The sequence below is a fragment of the Acartia tonsa genome, chromosome 12, assembly GCF_053477335.1.
Source record: "Acartia tonsa isolate MP-2025a chromosome 12, ASM5347733v1, whole genome shotgun sequence".
NCBI classification, from domain to species: domain Eukaryota; kingdom Metazoa; phylum Arthropoda; class Copepoda; order Calanoida; family Acartiidae; genus Acartia; species Acartia tonsa.
The window spans coordinates 1,165,655-1,182,966 of record NC_137271.1 but is presented as its reverse complement, the minus strand read 5'-3'; the positions used below and the strand labels follow the sequence as shown (position 1 = coordinate 1,182,966).

Below are 17,312 nucleotides of genomic sequence, written 5' to 3'. Positions count from 1 at the left end.
GGACCTATGAGAAGTCTTTTTTCACACACTTAATTTACTTAATTACATAGACCTTAATTGTAAGGAAGGGTTAAATTTTAGTTTTATGAGTGACAAAGTTAATTTAAGGTTAAAATGACAAACTAATATTATGGTATATAATGGATTAAAAATAAAAGAATAAAACTGTGAAATTTATTTTATAAAAAAACTTTCAACAGAATTTTGTAGAATTTATTAATTAATGCAATACATTCAAATATTAAATATACAAAATAAATCATATTACAAATTACAATTTTATAAATAGGGTTTTGTATAATGCAACCATCTTGTAATCAATGCACAAATGGCACTTAGAATCTGAATTTTATTATGAAACTTGGCATTATTAATCATTAGTAGGTATATTTTCTCTAAGGGGGACAAGAGCAAGTGATTCTAAGCACCTTCCAGCAGTGAATTCAAATATTACTATTGTGAAAATACTAGAGTCATGTTTGGTTTAGTTATACCAACTAAAATAAATAAAGTTTGCTTATGTATCAATCAAAAACTATATTTTTCATTATTACTGATCCACTTCATTATGCAACTCCAAAGAAAATGAATGGGAAAACATTTATTTTGCAATTTTCTCCTCTTTTAAAAATTGATTCTGATAAAATAACCTCCAGTTTAATGGATATAGCTTAATACATTTAAAAGATATAAATTACCCTCAAAAGTATACAAAAATGTTTTTTGATGTGTTAAAAAAATCCATTTTAAAATTTTGATTTTGAAGATGATGGCCTTTAAGGTGCTCCTACTGGTGGTGATTGTGAGCCAAATGTTATCAAAGTGCATGCCCATGAAGACAACTTATATATTGAACTATGGTCCAACTTTTGTAGTCATAGCAGCCTTGAGCCAGGCAGTATTAAAAAAGAAAAAAAATCCAATTTAAATTCAGGGCGACCACTCCACATATAAATAAATTAATTGGGCAAAAAAATTGCCTAAAATCATAGGGCCACAAATGTATGACTTTTAAAATATGAGTTTGACACCTAACTGATAGTTGTACTTTTTTAATACCTCCATCCTGGCGGGCACATTAATGGTTGGGGCTGCCTACGACACCCCCATGGTAGGGGTAAATTTTAAAATTTAAAATAAAAAAATTTTGGGGGTGCCTACCAAATTCGTTTGGGGGGGATAATCGCCGCTTTACCCGCCCCCCCCCCCCCATTATAAATATATACCATTTTTATAAACTAGGAAATAGTTAAAAGCACATATTCTTAAATACTAATTAAAATTAAGTAATATTACAAGAAAAAATCACTAAAATAAACATTTTTTATAAAACAAAAATAAAATCAGAAAACAAATGGCAAATAAAAAAGTATCTACTTGCATTTTTTTTTGTACATAATATAAAATAAAATTAATTGACTACATTAAAATTGAAATATAAAATAATCTATGATGAAAACAAAAATAATTCATATTTACAAATTTAACTCTTTATTAAGAAAATTTAAAATTTAAAACTTTAAACACTAGGTACTAGAAGCAGTGTAAGTAATAATAATAGCAATATTAACAGCTTTGCAGGGTGTTCTTTGGCTTCTTATTGCAATTGTAGATTGGGCGTGTTACTTGTGGTTGTTATTATGGATCCACTGGGAGTTAAGGGTGGAAAATTGCTGGTTGTAGCTAGTTGTAACTGGAAATCAGCAGGCAGACCGGGGACAGTTGTTATCACCTGTAAATAATAAAAATTTAATTATGCTTTATAAAAAAATAGTTGTTTCGCCCCTAGCATCTATGGGGTGGCTACGGGGTAATTATAATTGCCTGAACTACCCCAAGACATAAATATAGCTTTCCTGAAAAGTGCAACCAATTTGGACCAGTAATTTCCAAAATCTTTAGCTTCGACAAAAATAATCCTACTACTCTATAAAAGAGGATATGTGCAATTTCATACTATTATTCTTTGATAATATTAATAAAAGGTTTATATATATTGTAGTTTAAACTCTCAATTAGGTATCTGTTAATATTAAATGCAATATATATTGTAAACGTAGACAGAACAAAAAAATATATTTGGTCTTATTAAAATTATTTTCTCCTGACTGAAAAGTTGAGAGAAAACCATGATATATCCTATTTTAAAATCCAACAAAATAAGAAAATCTTTCTGAACATGAAGGAGGAAGGGACATTGGACTGGTAAATTTTATGAACACGATATTTCTTTCGTTGGTTAAAAACTTTAGGTACTTTAAATCAATTATGATTTGTTTCTTAAAGTAGCAGTGTAAAAACTTCAATCAATAATTTGAATCTAAGGATAAAATTGTTTATCATCATTTGGAATATAAAGCAATTTTCATCCATTGTCTTATCCCTTTAAATACAATCACCTGTGGTTGAGATGTAGGTGTGGTAGTTGGAATAGAAACCACAACTGGCACAGGCTGTTGGAATCTCCTCTGAGGTGTGACAAGACCACCAGGTGGCTGTGGCTTGCTTACAGGGGTTGTTGGCCCAACAACACCGCCCTACAAATATAAAGAAATCATTACTTACAGGTAAAACCTATTATATAAAGTTTTATTATTTTCTGATTCTCTAGATATCAATAATCGATTAACTAAAATTGTTCTGCTTTACAGTGAAGCTTCTTGACAGTGAAGACCTTTATCATTATTAGACAACATCCTTATTTTGGTATGATTTTAGGCTATTTTTCTTCCACTGCTTACTTATCCCATTGAATACAGAAAGCTTATATGCTAGGGGGCACATCCGCTAAGTAATATTAAGAATAGGGAAGGTTTTTTGTTTATTTGTCTGTTAAGATCTTACTAACCACTAAAAAATGTTTAGTTCTCTGATTGTAGGAAATCTTCACATCGATCCCGGGAAGTTTTAAAGGCTAATTTATTTGTAAAATTAAATTTTTGGGATTATTTTAGGCTATTTTTTAGCCTTGCTCTGCTTATTTCTTGAACCAGGAAAAGCCTGTTTATATCTATTTTAAAAAGAATACGGAATCGGAGCCTCTAGATGCTAGGGGCGCAGCAACTAGTAATATTTTTAGAGTGGCAATGCTAGCAAAGAACTAGAGGGGATAGATGGATAATGTAACAAATAAAGGAACAATTCGACTACAGTATTGATTGAAAAGTGTACCTACACATTTTGTTGGTCGTATTATGGGATTGAATCCTGTGTAAATAAATAAAAAAAAACTCCAAGAACTTCCTTTAAGTTTGCTACACTTTCTAAATTATCCCTAACTTTTATGGGAATCATCATGCAAAGTTTGAAATCGATAAGACAATTCTAACCTATTAAAAGGGGGGGTTTTTTAATGACATCTAAACGTAGACCGTGAGCAAAATGGTCTAAATATTAAGCTAGACCCTTCAAACTTGGTATATAAGCCTAGTCCTATAGGTATTACATCTAAATGTTAAAAAAAATCCGTAATTTTTTAAGTTAGGTTAGGTAAGAAAAACCCTGCGGAAATGGGTTTTTTAGGCTTTTTTTGGTATATTTTGATGTGGAAACTTACCTTAAGTTATTTTTTCTTAGGGTTTTAACTTAAATGCACTGTGTCCATTTATAAGGACATTATTTAAGATGATTCTGTAAGTCGGGGACCGACCCCAGGGGGCTAGGTGGGTGGCCCGCCGGGGTTAAGTGCATTTTCCCCAATATATATATTGTTATACATCAAATTATAGGTTTTTTAGGTCAAAGAACTCAAATTCAGAGCTTAAATAAGCATTAGAATAATCTGAAGCTAACCCCAGCGGGCTAGGTGGGTTGCCCACAGGGCTTAAGTGTATTTTACCTAACCTAACCTAGAAACTTACATTTAATATTTTTTTTAGGTTTTTTTCTTGAATAAACTGTCAATTCATGAGGACCTTATTTCAGATGATCCAGCAAGTCGAAGACCGACCCCAGCGGGCTAGGTGGGTGGCCCGCAGGGGTTAAATGCATTTTTTTTAAAGTATGCGTTGTCATACATCAAATTATAGGTTTTTTAGGTCAAGTAACTCAAATTAGAATAAGCATTAGACTAATCTGAAGCTAACCCCAGCGGGCTAGGTGGGTTGCCCACAAGGCTTAAGTGCATTTTACCTAACCTAACCTAGAAACTTACATTTAATATTTTTTTAGGTTTTTTTCTTGAATAAACTGTCCATTCATGAGGACCTTATTTCAGATGATCCAGCAAGTCGAAGACCGACCCCAGCGGGCTAGGTGGGTGGCCCGCAGGGGTTAAATGCATTTTTTTAAGTATGTGTTGTCATACATCAAATTATAGGTTTTTAGGTCAAAAAACTCAAATTTACAGCAAATATAAGCATCAGACTAATCTGAAGCTAGCCCCAGTGGGCTAGGTGGGTTGCCTGCAAGTCTTTAATGAATTTTACCCAACCTAACCTAACCTATTTAACAACACATAATTTGGGAAAATAACCCCTGCAGGCCACCCACCTAACCCGCGGGGGTTAGCCTTAGGTCAGTCAAATAACTAAAATAGCTCTGAATTTGAGTTTCTTAACCTAAAAATGCACTACACCCCTATGGGCCACCCACCTAGCCCGCAGGGGTCGGACCCCAACATGCTGGATTATCTAATATAATGTCCTCATTAATAGACACAGTTTATTCAAGGAAAAAAACATAAAGAATAAGTAAGTTTCCAGGTTAAGTTAGGTAAAGTGCACATAAGCCCTGCGGAAAATCTACCTAGCCCGCGGTGTTAGCTTCAGGTATTTTTTATGCCAATTTTAGCTTTGAATTTGAGTTTCTTGACCTTAAAAACCTATATTTTAATATATAACAAGATATATATTGGAAAATAATGCATTTAACCCCTGCGGTTCATTGACCTAGCCCGCTGGGGCTAGCTTCAGATTAGTCTTATGCTTATTTTAGCTCTGAATTTGAGTTCCTTGACCTAAAAAACCTATAATTTGATGTATCACAACATATATATTGGGGAAAATGCGCTTAACCCCTGCGGGCCAACAACCTAGCCCGCTAGGGCTAACTTCAGATTAGTCTAATGCTTATTTTAGCTCTGAATTTGAGTTCCTTGACCTAAAAAACCTATAATTCGATGTATTACAACATATATATTGGGGAAAATGTACTTAACCCCTGCGGGCCACCCCCATAGCCCCCTTGGGTCGGTCCCCGACTTGCTGAATCATCCTAAATAATGTCCATATGAAAAGATACAGTGTATTTAAGTTAATACCCAAAGAAAGAACACTTTAAGTTAAGTTTCTACTTCAAAATAGACCTAAAAAAGTCCAAAAACCCCATTTCCGCAGGGTTTTTCTTTCCTAACCTAACCTAAAAATAAAAATTTTTGGATTTTTTTGCCATTTAGATGTAATACCTATAGGACTAGGCTTATATACCAAGTTTGAAGGGTCTAGCTCAATATTTAGACCATTTTGCTCACGGTTAGATGTCATTAAAAAACCCCCCCTTAACGAAAAGAGCACTCTCAAAGATGGTCGTTCGGTTAGACCCTATTTATAGAAAAGCTTCGCTTTTACAAAAAAAATCCAAAATCTATAAAAAAAAAACTTACCAAGAAGTTAATGAAGCTGTTAAATGTAGAGAACCAATGAATTTAAAAGGTTGGGTCCAGATCACCTGACAGACAAAGTTGGATTGTAATACTATTTTCAAACAAGTTTTACAAAGTTATATTTTTGAAAAAGAGTTTTTAGGTACCTATTCAACTTTAAAGAGCTCAGAATTGATCAAATAAAGAATTTGTGACAGTGTGCGTGTACACAACAGGAATATTTCATCTTTATAATAAAGTTACAGGATATGTGTATATCTGTCTGTTTGTCTGTCTGTACCAAAGTCTGCTGTTGTTGTATATGCTGAAACCTTACCTTCGAAGGACCGTCCACAGTGACCGACAAAGTGCCAGCCCCAACTTCACTGAAGGTCACCCAGTCAACACCGTTGCCCAGGACTCTGACACTGCCATCAACGCGGACCCGGTCATCCCCGACCTTGATGGAGAATGGGCTTCCGGGAATGTGAACGCCATCTAGAGTAAATTAATATTTATTTCTCACATCGTATTATAAACAGCTTTCCGCTGTACACTTATAAGATTAAAACCAGTTTTGATATCCGTAGAAAACTGGATATAATACGAAGCTAAATATATAGTTTTTTCGAATGGATGAGAACCGGTTCTAATCCACCGGATATTAATCGGTTTCGAATAAATACGATAAATGAATTTATATATTTGACATATCTACAAGTTTATAATTTATTTTTCAATAGAAAATGATTTAACTTTGGTATTTTAGGTCATAAGCAACCAAAACATCCGTTGACAAAATCGTGTATTAATACGTAACATAGGGAAACTCTGAAGTAACAATATCACTACACGATTTAAAAAGATTAAAATAGCATTCCTTTCTTGTTCTTGAAGCTTTTTATAGTGCATATAAAAATGACGTCATACTGGCCTACCATTGGTTAATTAAAATTTGTATTGGTAATTTAGTATGTTTATTGGCCTATCATTAGTCATTTGTATTTGTCTCAACCATGACACTTTGGTTGAGCTTGGACTTCCGAATTAGCGGGAAGTTCACGAGATCAGTTGGCGAACATACAAAACCCCCAATACCAGGAACCATCAAGTTTCAACAGCAGGTTTGAATATAGATTTATTGATGAAATTATTTCAAAAGACCTGAAATTACAAGATCAATTAATAAACAGAATAAAATATTATTCGTTATCTTAAAACTTTGAGCACTAAAAAAATCTTTTTCTTTTCTTATGGTTAAAGAATCTTTGGAAACTTTGGCTTTAAAGGAAAATTATTTGGTTTAATAAATCATTGTTAAATGCAACAATAAGGCACATAAAAATTACTAAAACATATATTAATCATAATTAAGTTTCATGCTTAGCTGGCTAAAGCCTTTTTAAAACTACATATAATCGTCTTATACACCATACTTCTTAATCAAATTAACAAATTCTACCTGAAGCTCTTATGGTTTCAAATCCCTGATATACTAGGGTCGTTCGCACACAATGAGACCAATGATAGGCCCAATTTTGTTCTCCGCAATCTTCACACTCTCATATCTCATTCAAAAGTAAAGAACGTGCGCTTCAAAATAAACAAACACTCTATGCCGCGCCACATTTTGAAAGGAAAGCCCTAAAAGACGACATTTGCGCTTTGTTTTTGGTTTAATGATAAGGAATTTAATTTCGAACTTGATAAACACAAAGCTTCCTCGAAAAGAGGTTAAGACACACCCCCCGTTTGAAAGTCAAATTAACTTCCTTAACGAGATTCAAGGTTTTTTTTCGCGCTGAGCACTAGCAACATTTCTCACTAAACTCAACTCACCATAATCACATGAGAATGGCCACATCCCGAAAACGTGACAATTTTGCTCCTAACTAAATGAAACCCCGTGAAATGCATACACAATATTATACTCCTCACTAGGACTCATAATACCTCACATTTAGGATAGAAGGATGGGGATTGGTTTGTACCATACAACATTCCATGCACATGACAATCACAAGATCACATACACAATCCTAAAATGGATAATCCTATTAATCATGATGTTGTAATATAACAACTATACTAAATAATAATCATTTCATAATCAATAGGTAATAAATCATTATTAATAAATCAATAAGTACCTACGAAATCAGGTTGAAATGTAAATGTAAACAATAATGGTAAAAATAAAACGAAATAAATCTTAGACAAGAAAATTAAGATTTATAGGTACTTAAAACTAAATTTGTTAAGCATCAAAAAGAGTAGTAAGAAAAAATTTTTCAAAATCCTTGGGCAGAAAGTTTTTCAAACCTAATGAATAAGAACTGTAATATCTTAATCAACAAATAAAACTTTTTAATACTTAAAGAATAGCAAAATAATAACATCCTCGTTAGAATTTTCATCGGAATTATAAAAAAAATACCAATTTTTTCTTTGTAAAAAAAAAACTTTAAATATGAATTTTCAATCATTCCTTGATCTGAATAAAAATGTTTTACTTGATTGAAATTCATATATAATTTTAAAAAAAATCTGCTAAAAAATACTTGATTTTTTCTCATAGAATAAATATCGAATCACGCAACCTCGACACATTTATTCCTTTTTGTTAAACTTTTCAGGTAAGTTTTAAAATGAATTGTACTTTTGAAAAGAAATTAAACTCAATAAAATTAAATTTGAGCATATGAAATAGAAGAATATTTAATTGCATTTCATTTGATTCTTATTTTAGGCATAAAAATAGGCATATGAAAAATGTGGCTTTTTACTAAAAAAAATCTCAATTTCCATAAAATAAAAATCAATTATTAATCATAATTTTTAACAACTGCCTGACTGATACAGCATGTTCTTCTAGGGGAGATTTATCTGTCAGTCTGAACAAGACTCTTGCCGTCTTTCTTCCATCCTCAATTCTCGTCACTCGGCCCATCCTCAAACATCTCATCAGCGGATTGGTACTCGTAACCAGAACTACATCTCCATCAGCTAGTGGCTCTGCCATCTCATCCTTCCACTTGGACATCCGTAATATCTTCGGTAGGATCTCCTGGCGGTAGGCAGTCCAAAACTGGGCAGATAAATCTTCCAACAACTTCAACCTGGAGGAAATTTGGTCCTCCGGTTTCATCGCCACATTGCACAACGGCTGGCGGTCAACATTTCCCAGCAGCTGGCCAGGGGTAATCAGCCGCCAATTCTCCACGTCGTTTGCAGCTTCAATCGTCAGTGGTCTGCTATTCATAATTTTGCTGACCTCCGCCAACAGCACCAGGAGCTCGTTGAAATTAACAGAACTATTCACCAACTTCTTGGACAGCAATCTCTTGGTTAATCCCACCATTTTCTCAGCCTGCCCAATATAATGGTGGGCTCGGGCCGGGATCTGAGACCAAGAAAACTCTACCTGGCTGCCCAACTTCTGCTCTAAAACCTTGCGAGCACCGGATAATTGTGTGCCCATGTCGCTTACTATGATCTTCGGCAGACAATGAACAGCTTCCAACTTGCGCAGGGACAACAGGATACTGCTGGTATCATACTTTTCCAAGGCATCTAACCACAACGCCCCTGAGAATCTGCAGACCACCACGAACACCCACACCTTCTTCGTTGCTGTCTGACTCCTCGTTTTGGCGGCAGCTCTCCTCGTAACCAGCGGACCCATCAGGTCGACTTGCACAGCTTCAAAAGGCCTGCTCGGGACCAACTTGTCAGGTAACACCTCCTTCATGGTAGCACGACATTCCTTAGCCCTCTCAACACTGCAGGGCCAACACTTCTTCACTTCCATGATGGCCAACCTCCTTGCCTTCACAATCCAGCACCAACGGCGGCTCTCAGCTAAAGTTCCACGGACACCAGAGTGAAGCTCAACATGCGCTTCTCTCATAAAAACAGCAGCTAACCAATTACCAGGCTCCAAAATTATTAAACCTGGCATGTCTTCAAATATCATTTTACGGCCGCCAGTAATGGCGTCAATGACTGGCTGTCCACGACCAACCATCTTAAGAATCCTCATCTCCCTGGTCACATACTTTCCACCGGGACCAACGACAGGCCAGGTCAATGATACTTCATGCACTAATGGATTTAATGACGCATAATTGCCTTTAGCGTCATTTATCCACTCATCCTCTTGGCTTCGTGACACAATGAAAAGTTCCGCCGCCGCCATAAAATTGTACAAAGACGGCTTGTACACAGAATCTGTGGCTGCTACATGACTACCAGCGGCTGTAGTCTTACCTTCTTGTCTGCTCTTTAGCTTCTTCAACCAGGTGTTCGCAACTTGCAGGACAGCTGCCATAATACGTTTGGCCTGTCCAAATGATCTCCTGTGCTTAAACCTAAAGACATCTTCAGCGGCTTCTCCGGCAACTTTCATTGAACATAACTTAACCATTTTGGTATTCAACTCCTCTGGGGGTAAAACTTGCTTGACTTCTTCGGCAGTTTTCACCGGCCACGCACTTTCATCCTGGCGCAACCATTCTGGGCCCAATCTGTACCTGGAACCTGGTCCCAAATCTGATACTTTGCAGGTGCTTCTGGTGCCCAAATCTGCAACGTTTTGCGTCCCCGGGACCCACCTCCAGTCATCCTTGTTGGTTGCAGATTGAATTTCTCCAATACGATGAGAATTAAATGTGTTCAACATAGCACTGTTGGAAACTATTTGTGATAAAACACACGATGAATCAGTAAAATACATCACTCTGATAATATCAAAGGGCAGGGCATCTCTGACGGACTTTGCCAACCTTGTGGACATCTGGCACCCCATCAACTCAAGGCGTGGAATTGATTCACACTTGACCGGCGCAACTCTTGACTTGGTGGCTAGCAGAAACGTTTCAAATCCTTGTCTAGTTGGCCACCTCAAATATGCATTACTTGCATAAGCCTCTGATGACCCATCCGAAAACATCATCAAGGATGGAAGGCCAGTTGGTTCATCCGGAACCACACAACGGTCAAACTCCAATTTAGCGACCTCAGCTCTGTCCTCCAGCGACTGAACAAGTTCATCCCGTAGACTTTTTGGAATGAAATCTTGCCAGCCCAAATTCAGCAAACAGGTTTTCCGCAGGACAAGTTTAATTCTCAACAGAATAGGGCTGCAAAGCCCGATCGGGTCGAAGGTTTGGGCGGCGAACCTATGGACCATCTTCTTTGTCAGATTCTCGTCCAAGGCGTCCTGGAGGTTGTACAAATCAGCATCCTCTTTCACCTTCCTTCCCTTGACTTTACCATCTTGGTTGACTCTTGTGGCGATGGACAACACATCGGTGGCTGGCTTCCATATCAGCCCGAGAACCTTGGTATGCTGGCAATCATCTCCAGAATAAATGACTTGTTTGAAGGAAAAACTACCTTTACCGATAATCCTGTCGGCCTCTTTCATCATCTCCTTGGCTTCTGGCTTCGATCCTGCTCCCGAAGTAACGTCATCTATGAAGCTGTGCTTCTCAAGCTTGACTGCAACTGGAATCTGAGGTAACTTGAATTCCTCATCAGGGTAGGTAGGTATTTGTGGCTCCTTCCATAATTCAGGTTTGGCAACAATTTCACTACCATTTATTTGTCCCTCTCCATACATCTCCTTGACCTCTGCTTCACTCTTTCCGCCGAACAGGCGGGACGTCAACTTCAGGGCTGTAACTGCCAAATTTCCCGCAGCTAACTCGCCGAAATTTACAACTTTGGTCAGGTAAATTTCAAGTGGACCATCTGGCGTCGGGGAAAATAAAACTCTCTTCATCTGGCTGTCGAACTCTGTGGCCAGGATGGAGTTATAAAACTTGGAGATATCCGCGGTTATACCAACCTTGTAACCGCGGAAAAGCATCAAATGATAAAATATCTTCTGCATTGGCGGCGGGCCTCCCAGCATTATGTTATTAAAACTGGTACCCTTGAACGTCAGAGAACTATTTGCACACAATCGCATAGGTGTGGAACTTGAATCCTCCTTGAAAGCAACCACTATTGATGAACAAGACTTAGGTCCTTCATACTGCAACTCTTCAGGCGTGGCTTTTTGGAAAACGCCTCTTCTTATGGCGTCGTTGAATACCTCCACATACATTCCATAGGTACCTTCCTTGACCATCCTGGCACGATCCTTTTCAGCAATTTTGCGGGCTAAACTTTCATTGTAGGGTAAAGTGTGAGGATCTTCAATATAAGCATATTGACCTGTCCACTTGTTGGACTGCAAGTCTAGGGTTAAACCTGCCTCAATTATCCTCTGCCTCTCACGCTGGTCCCAGGTAGTGCCGTCGGCCATAGCCTTGCACTCTTGACAAGCAGTACATCCTGGACAAAGTGCCTGCGGCTGTATGCCAAACGATTCAGACGTCAGAAAGTCTGGCAAGGTGCCTCCACTGACACTGACAGCCTTATAAGCCGACTTTTGATCTCCAGCTCCACCATCAGCACTCGTACAGATAAAACCACTACCAAAAATGGTTCGCCACAACATAGACTGGCCCACTTTCTGGTAGGTTGAAGGAAACACGTCAGGATGTGTATTTCCAATGATGATATCTAAGCCTCCACTAATATATGTAAACCTTTCTGGCGGCATTTTAAATATCTCGGCGGCAGTTTCGGGGTGGACCGAGCGCATCTCGTTGGCCCCGCCGAGGGTAGGCATGACAGCTGCCTCAAACTCCCTCAGATTGCCGTCCCTATCCTTCAAATAAAACACAACATTGCGGCAGGAAGACTCACTGCCATCAGCTACAGAAATAGTTGTATATCTGCCAGTAGATTTCAGCTTCAACTTGTTGGATAACTTCTCAGACACAAGTGGCAAATTTGCCCCGGAGTCAAACATTACCGTGGCGTGGCAGGTGCCGCCGCCAGGTGCTACAACAGGAACTAACTGAAGTAAGAAGGTACAGGGGCTGGGTGCAGAACTTGACTTGTAGACTGTATTCACACCAGCACTAGCCTCATGGAGTAACCTGGAATGGTATCTGTCGCAATTATTAGTACCACAAACACCAAGCTTCTCAGATTTATTACACTTGTCAGCAGTATGGCCGTCGCACAAACAGAGTTCACATAACTTCTTCTGCTGGACAATTTTCTTTCGGTCAACCACATCCATCTTCTTAAACGTGAGGCAACGGAAAATCGGGTGCTTCTCCTTGCAGCTCTCCACAGGACATGCACTGTTCCACTTGGAAGCCTTGTCCTTCCCAGCCTTTCCATTCTTATTGTCGCTGCGGCCAGATACTTGCGCGGCGGCAGCTCTGTCACGATTTCTCTTGCCGGCGCCACTGTCATAGGACATATCACCGGCCAACATGGCACCCCTGGTCCTCTCCAGCAGTTCAACAATCTTCGGGATGTTAGGTTGGTTCATGCTACCTAGCTCCATCATAATTTTGTCTCTCAAATTTTCAGGGCACTTGTCTTTAAAAATATGAATGAGAGTTAGGTGGTTGTAATCCTTAGCTGCAGAACCAACGATGGCTTCTACCTCCTGCATCATGCTCTTGAAGGTAGCAATTGCGCTAACCACGTCCACAGGTTTATCCACAGGTTTCATCTTGTTCAACTTAGTTAAAATCCTCATGAACCGGTGAGTGTTTGATAAAAACATCTGGTCAAGAAACGCCCATTGTTCATTGTGATCTCTAATCGCTGACACTTGCTTGCGTAGTTCCGGGTTGGTTATCACCTTCTCCATACACAACATCAGACTTAACCTCTGGTCAGCAAATCCATAACCAGAGCATAGATCCTTAAAGACCTGTTTAAAGTTTGGGTAATCCGTGTCAGTACCATCGAACGACGGCAACAAACTGTTGTCCCAGCGCCCATACTGCGGGTTGGAACTCCGAATATCCACGGCAGACATACTTCTGGAGAGCATGGCAGGTGTCCCACTCTCATCCAGGTTGGATGAACGACGTTCCATCTCTCTAAGCCTTCGGTACATATCACGTACTTCTTGGCGCAACTCCACGGAAATTTTAAGCACTCCCATGTCCATCTTCACCTTCTCAATGACGTCGAGGTTCCTGGCGACAGTGCTTGACCTCGCGTCATCTGAATCATTGTCCAGCCAGTACAGAATTTTTGTACACTGCTCCAACGACGCATAAACTTTATCTGCAACAGTTTTCTGCTCACTAGCTTCATCCAAATCACGCTTGAACTCGCGCAGCTCACTAGTCTCCACGGCAGGTTTTAGACTTTTTATTAGGTCAGATTGGTCCTTGACCTCACTAAAAATGTCACGAATTGATTTTACATTCACATCTTCACATGAACTAAAACTTTGGCAGGCTTTTAGATTGTCATAAAACACTTTTAACTGTTCATCAAAAACTTCTAGCCTTTCACTGCCAATAGCGATTGCTCGCTCAATTTTCTGCTTTTTGGTTAGTGGCATATTGATTCACTAGGTACTTATTTCACAGAAAAATTGTCACAGCTTATTGCATCAATAATTCACTAGATGCTATTGATCTCTTGATGAATGCTAACGCCTATTCATCAGATATTTTGAAATTGTCTCAACCATGACACTTTGGTTGAGCTTGGACTTCCGAATTAGCGGGAAGTTCACGAGATCAGTTGGCGAACATACAAAACCCCCAATACCAGGAACCATCAAGTTTCAACAGCAGGTTTGAATATAGATTTATTGATGAAATTATTTCAAAAGACCTGAAATTACAAGATCAATTAATAAACAGAATAAAATATTATTCGTTATCTTAAAACTTTGAGCACTAAAAAAATCTTTTTCTTTTCTTATGGTTAAAGAATCTTTGGAAACTTTGGCTTTAAAGGAAAATTATTTGGTTTAATAAATCATTGTTAAATGCAACAATAAGGCACATAAAAATTACTAAAACATATATTAATCATAATTAAGTTTCATGCTTAGCTGGCTAAAGCCTTTTTAAAACTACATATAATCGTCTTATACACCATACTTCTTAATCAAATTAACAAATTCTACCTGAAGCTCTTATGGTTTCAAATCCCTGATATACTAGGGTCGTTCGCACACAATGAGACCAATGATAGGCCCAATTTTGTTCTCCGCAATCTTCACACTCTCATATCTCATTCAAAAGTAAAGAACGTGCGCTTCAAAATAAACAAACACTCTATGCCGCGCCACATTTTGAAAGGAAAGCCCTAAAAGACGACATTTGCGCTTTGTTTTTGGTTTAATGATAAGGAATTTAATTTCGAACTTGATAAACACAAAGCTTCCTCGAAAAGAGGTTAAGACAGTATTGTTTGACATCATATTTAATAGACACTATAAACAGCTTCCTTGTTGTTGATTGGTCTGTTTGTCATTCAATATCCTGTTTGCAATCAAACAGGTAAAATCTTTCAAAAACCTTCTTATTTAACATAATATCTATCTGTCAGTCTGTAGTGTACAAAAACCTACCTAATTTAGCATGTAGAAAATGTGTACAGTTTTAGATATAAAATAGTTAGTAGCAAGGATGACAACATCCATTAGTAGCGAAGCACACAAAAATAGTGGATGGGAATACAGACCAGAAGATTTAATGGCATTTTTAAAAATCAAGGATTGAAAAACATTGGAAAAAATCATGAAACCTTTCTCACGCATTTATTTATTTTAATTTTGTGGCATGACTGACAGACCGACGGACAAAGTTAGTAAATGCTCCTTAGTATAGAGAATCTTCACAAAAAAATAGCATCTGAGAAAATCATAATTCCCTCATAGCGTTACGGACTGACTAACATTCAGACGGACAGAAAAAGTGATCAAAGTGTGGCTTCGCTATTAAAAAAGTACAATAAAATGTTAAAGCAGCACAACAAATACAATCTTAGAACAATTTTGATAAAAACAACAGTAAATTAACATCAATTCAGATATTAAAATGTATGGTATTTTTGTAATCGACTGGCAAATATTAAAAGCGTACAAAAGGACATACACTTATTGTAAAAAGCTTTACTTTCAAATGCAAATTCCTACCTTAAAATAAGGGTTGAAAGCGATTCAGCAGAAATTTCTGTTATAAATAAATTCAGGTACGATGTATAAGCTACAGCTTCCTAAAATACAATGGATGGATGAATAGGCAGATCAGATTTTTTTTTATAAAAGGGGATATTTGCCTATATTATTCGTTAAGTGGCAGCGTTTTAATAAATCGTTATTCTGGGACTGAAAGGACATTACGTTCAGCAGCAGATTTGTCAAAATTTTTGTTGCTTTTACTCAAAAAAATAAAAATAAACAGCAAATACTAAAGTCTTTAATGTTTTATCCAGTCTTTTTAAAACTTAAAAGATCTTTCTTTACTTAATATCAATATAAATTCTATTGAGCACTGAAACCATACATTATCCTTATAATAAAGTAACAGGATGTCTATCTGTTTGTCTGTACAGAAGGATCTCGCTAACCGGTTAACCGGTATGATTCTCCTTTACAGGGAAGCTTCTCATAGGTCCTGGGAAGGTTTATAACTATTTTGTGGGAGGGTTAATAAAGAGAAAATAAATAATGGTAGTATTTTTTTCCCTCATGCCAAACAGCTGAGGGAGGACCTAACCATGCGGGGATACCCAGTACCTGTTCAGTTTGACTGGCCAGAGCTGGACCCAGGATAGACGTGAGAAATCCACTTGAGATTAGTTCTAAAAGGTTCCTACTTATTGCTGGTGGAGAAACCTGGATTAAAATAAGACCATCTAATTCACTATCAATTCTGAAATAGATATATATATAGATCTTTATTCTTTTAGTAGATACTAGCGGCTACGCCCCTAGAGGCCTCTAGTGGCACTTTAAATGTTTTTGTTTGTTAAATTTAATTTTTTATGTACGATACCACCTTATTTGACGTTGAAGTCTCCCCTAAGGCGGGGATTTTTTGTTTTTGGGGGGGTTAGGGGTGTCCCACCCCTCAAGAAAATATCTTAAAACCACCACAGGACCAGTAGGTATATTCCCTGAAGAGTAGAGCCCATTCGGTTCAGTGGTTACCGAGATCTTAAGCTTCAGACGGACAGACAGACGGACAGACGGACAGACGGACAGACAGACGGACAGACATCGTTCTACTTTGTATTATAGATAAGTTTTTGATACACTTTACTTCAAAATTTTTAATGAGAGGGGTAGGTTTTTGGTAAAATCCGTAAAGATGTCTGTTTTAAGGCTTAAAAATAGTAGTAGAACGATAATATTCACTAAATATGTGTATTTCTTATTGATATCACTATAGACAAATCTTTTTTAAAAAGTTAACATAAATTTTTATTGTTCTACTACTGTTTTTAACTTAAAACACATAACCTTTACGGAACCCTCTCTTATTACATTTTAAAATAAAATACTTTTTTTAATTTATGTTGTTTTTTGTTGATTTTTCACAGATTATAATTTACGTTTACTTCAAAGTTTAGTTCCTAGCTGCTAGCAGCGGCCTACCCGACCCGACAATTAAACGAAGTGTACACTTCATAGACAAATAATACATCGATTTTTAGATTAATTTCTATGACCATAGACAACTTAATATTTTTCTTTTTGCTAATTTTACTTTGAATAAACATAATTTGTAAATAAAATAAAATTTACTGTTTTTCTTTTAAATATCTTGTGGACTTTAAATAACTATTATTTTTACATAATTAAATACCAAATTTCATATAATTGACTGGATCTCTCCTG

The 17,312-nt window shown here is 37.2% G+C and overlaps 4 long non-coding RNA genes across 4 annotated transcripts; all 4 read right to left on the bottom strand.

Annotated features, from left to right (window-relative positions):
* Positions 1-199: 199 nt before the first annotated feature.
* Positions 200-1,732, bottom strand: LOC145334505 (uncharacterized). Its single transcript, XR_013884841.1, has 2 exons — positions 429-1,732; positions 200-310 (listed from the first exon to the last, which is right to left on the bottom strand). It is a non-coding gene; the product is annotated as an uncharacterized LOC145334505 (long non-coding RNA).
* A 4,210-nt stretch (positions 1,733-5,942) lies between these two features.
* LOC145334504 (uncharacterized) lies at positions 5,943-16,365 on the bottom strand. The gene is made up of 3 exons (XR_013884840.1): positions 16,209-16,365; positions 15,606-15,685; positions 5,943-6,079 (listed from the first exon to the last, which is right to left on the bottom strand). It is a non-coding gene; the product is annotated as an uncharacterized LOC145334504 (long non-coding RNA).
* Positions 6,707-7,961, bottom strand: LOC145334507 (uncharacterized). Its single transcript, XR_013884843.1, has 2 exons — positions 7,044-7,961; positions 6,707-6,745 (listed from the first exon to the last, which is right to left on the bottom strand). It is a non-coding gene; the product is annotated as an uncharacterized LOC145334507 (long non-coding RNA).
* On the bottom strand, positions 14,255-14,873 carry LOC145334506 (uncharacterized). Its single transcript, XR_013884842.1, has 2 exons — positions 14,592-14,873; positions 14,255-14,293 (listed from the first exon to the last, which is right to left on the bottom strand). It is a non-coding gene; the product is annotated as an uncharacterized LOC145334506 (long non-coding RNA).
* Positions 16,366-17,312: the final 947 nt, after the last annotated feature.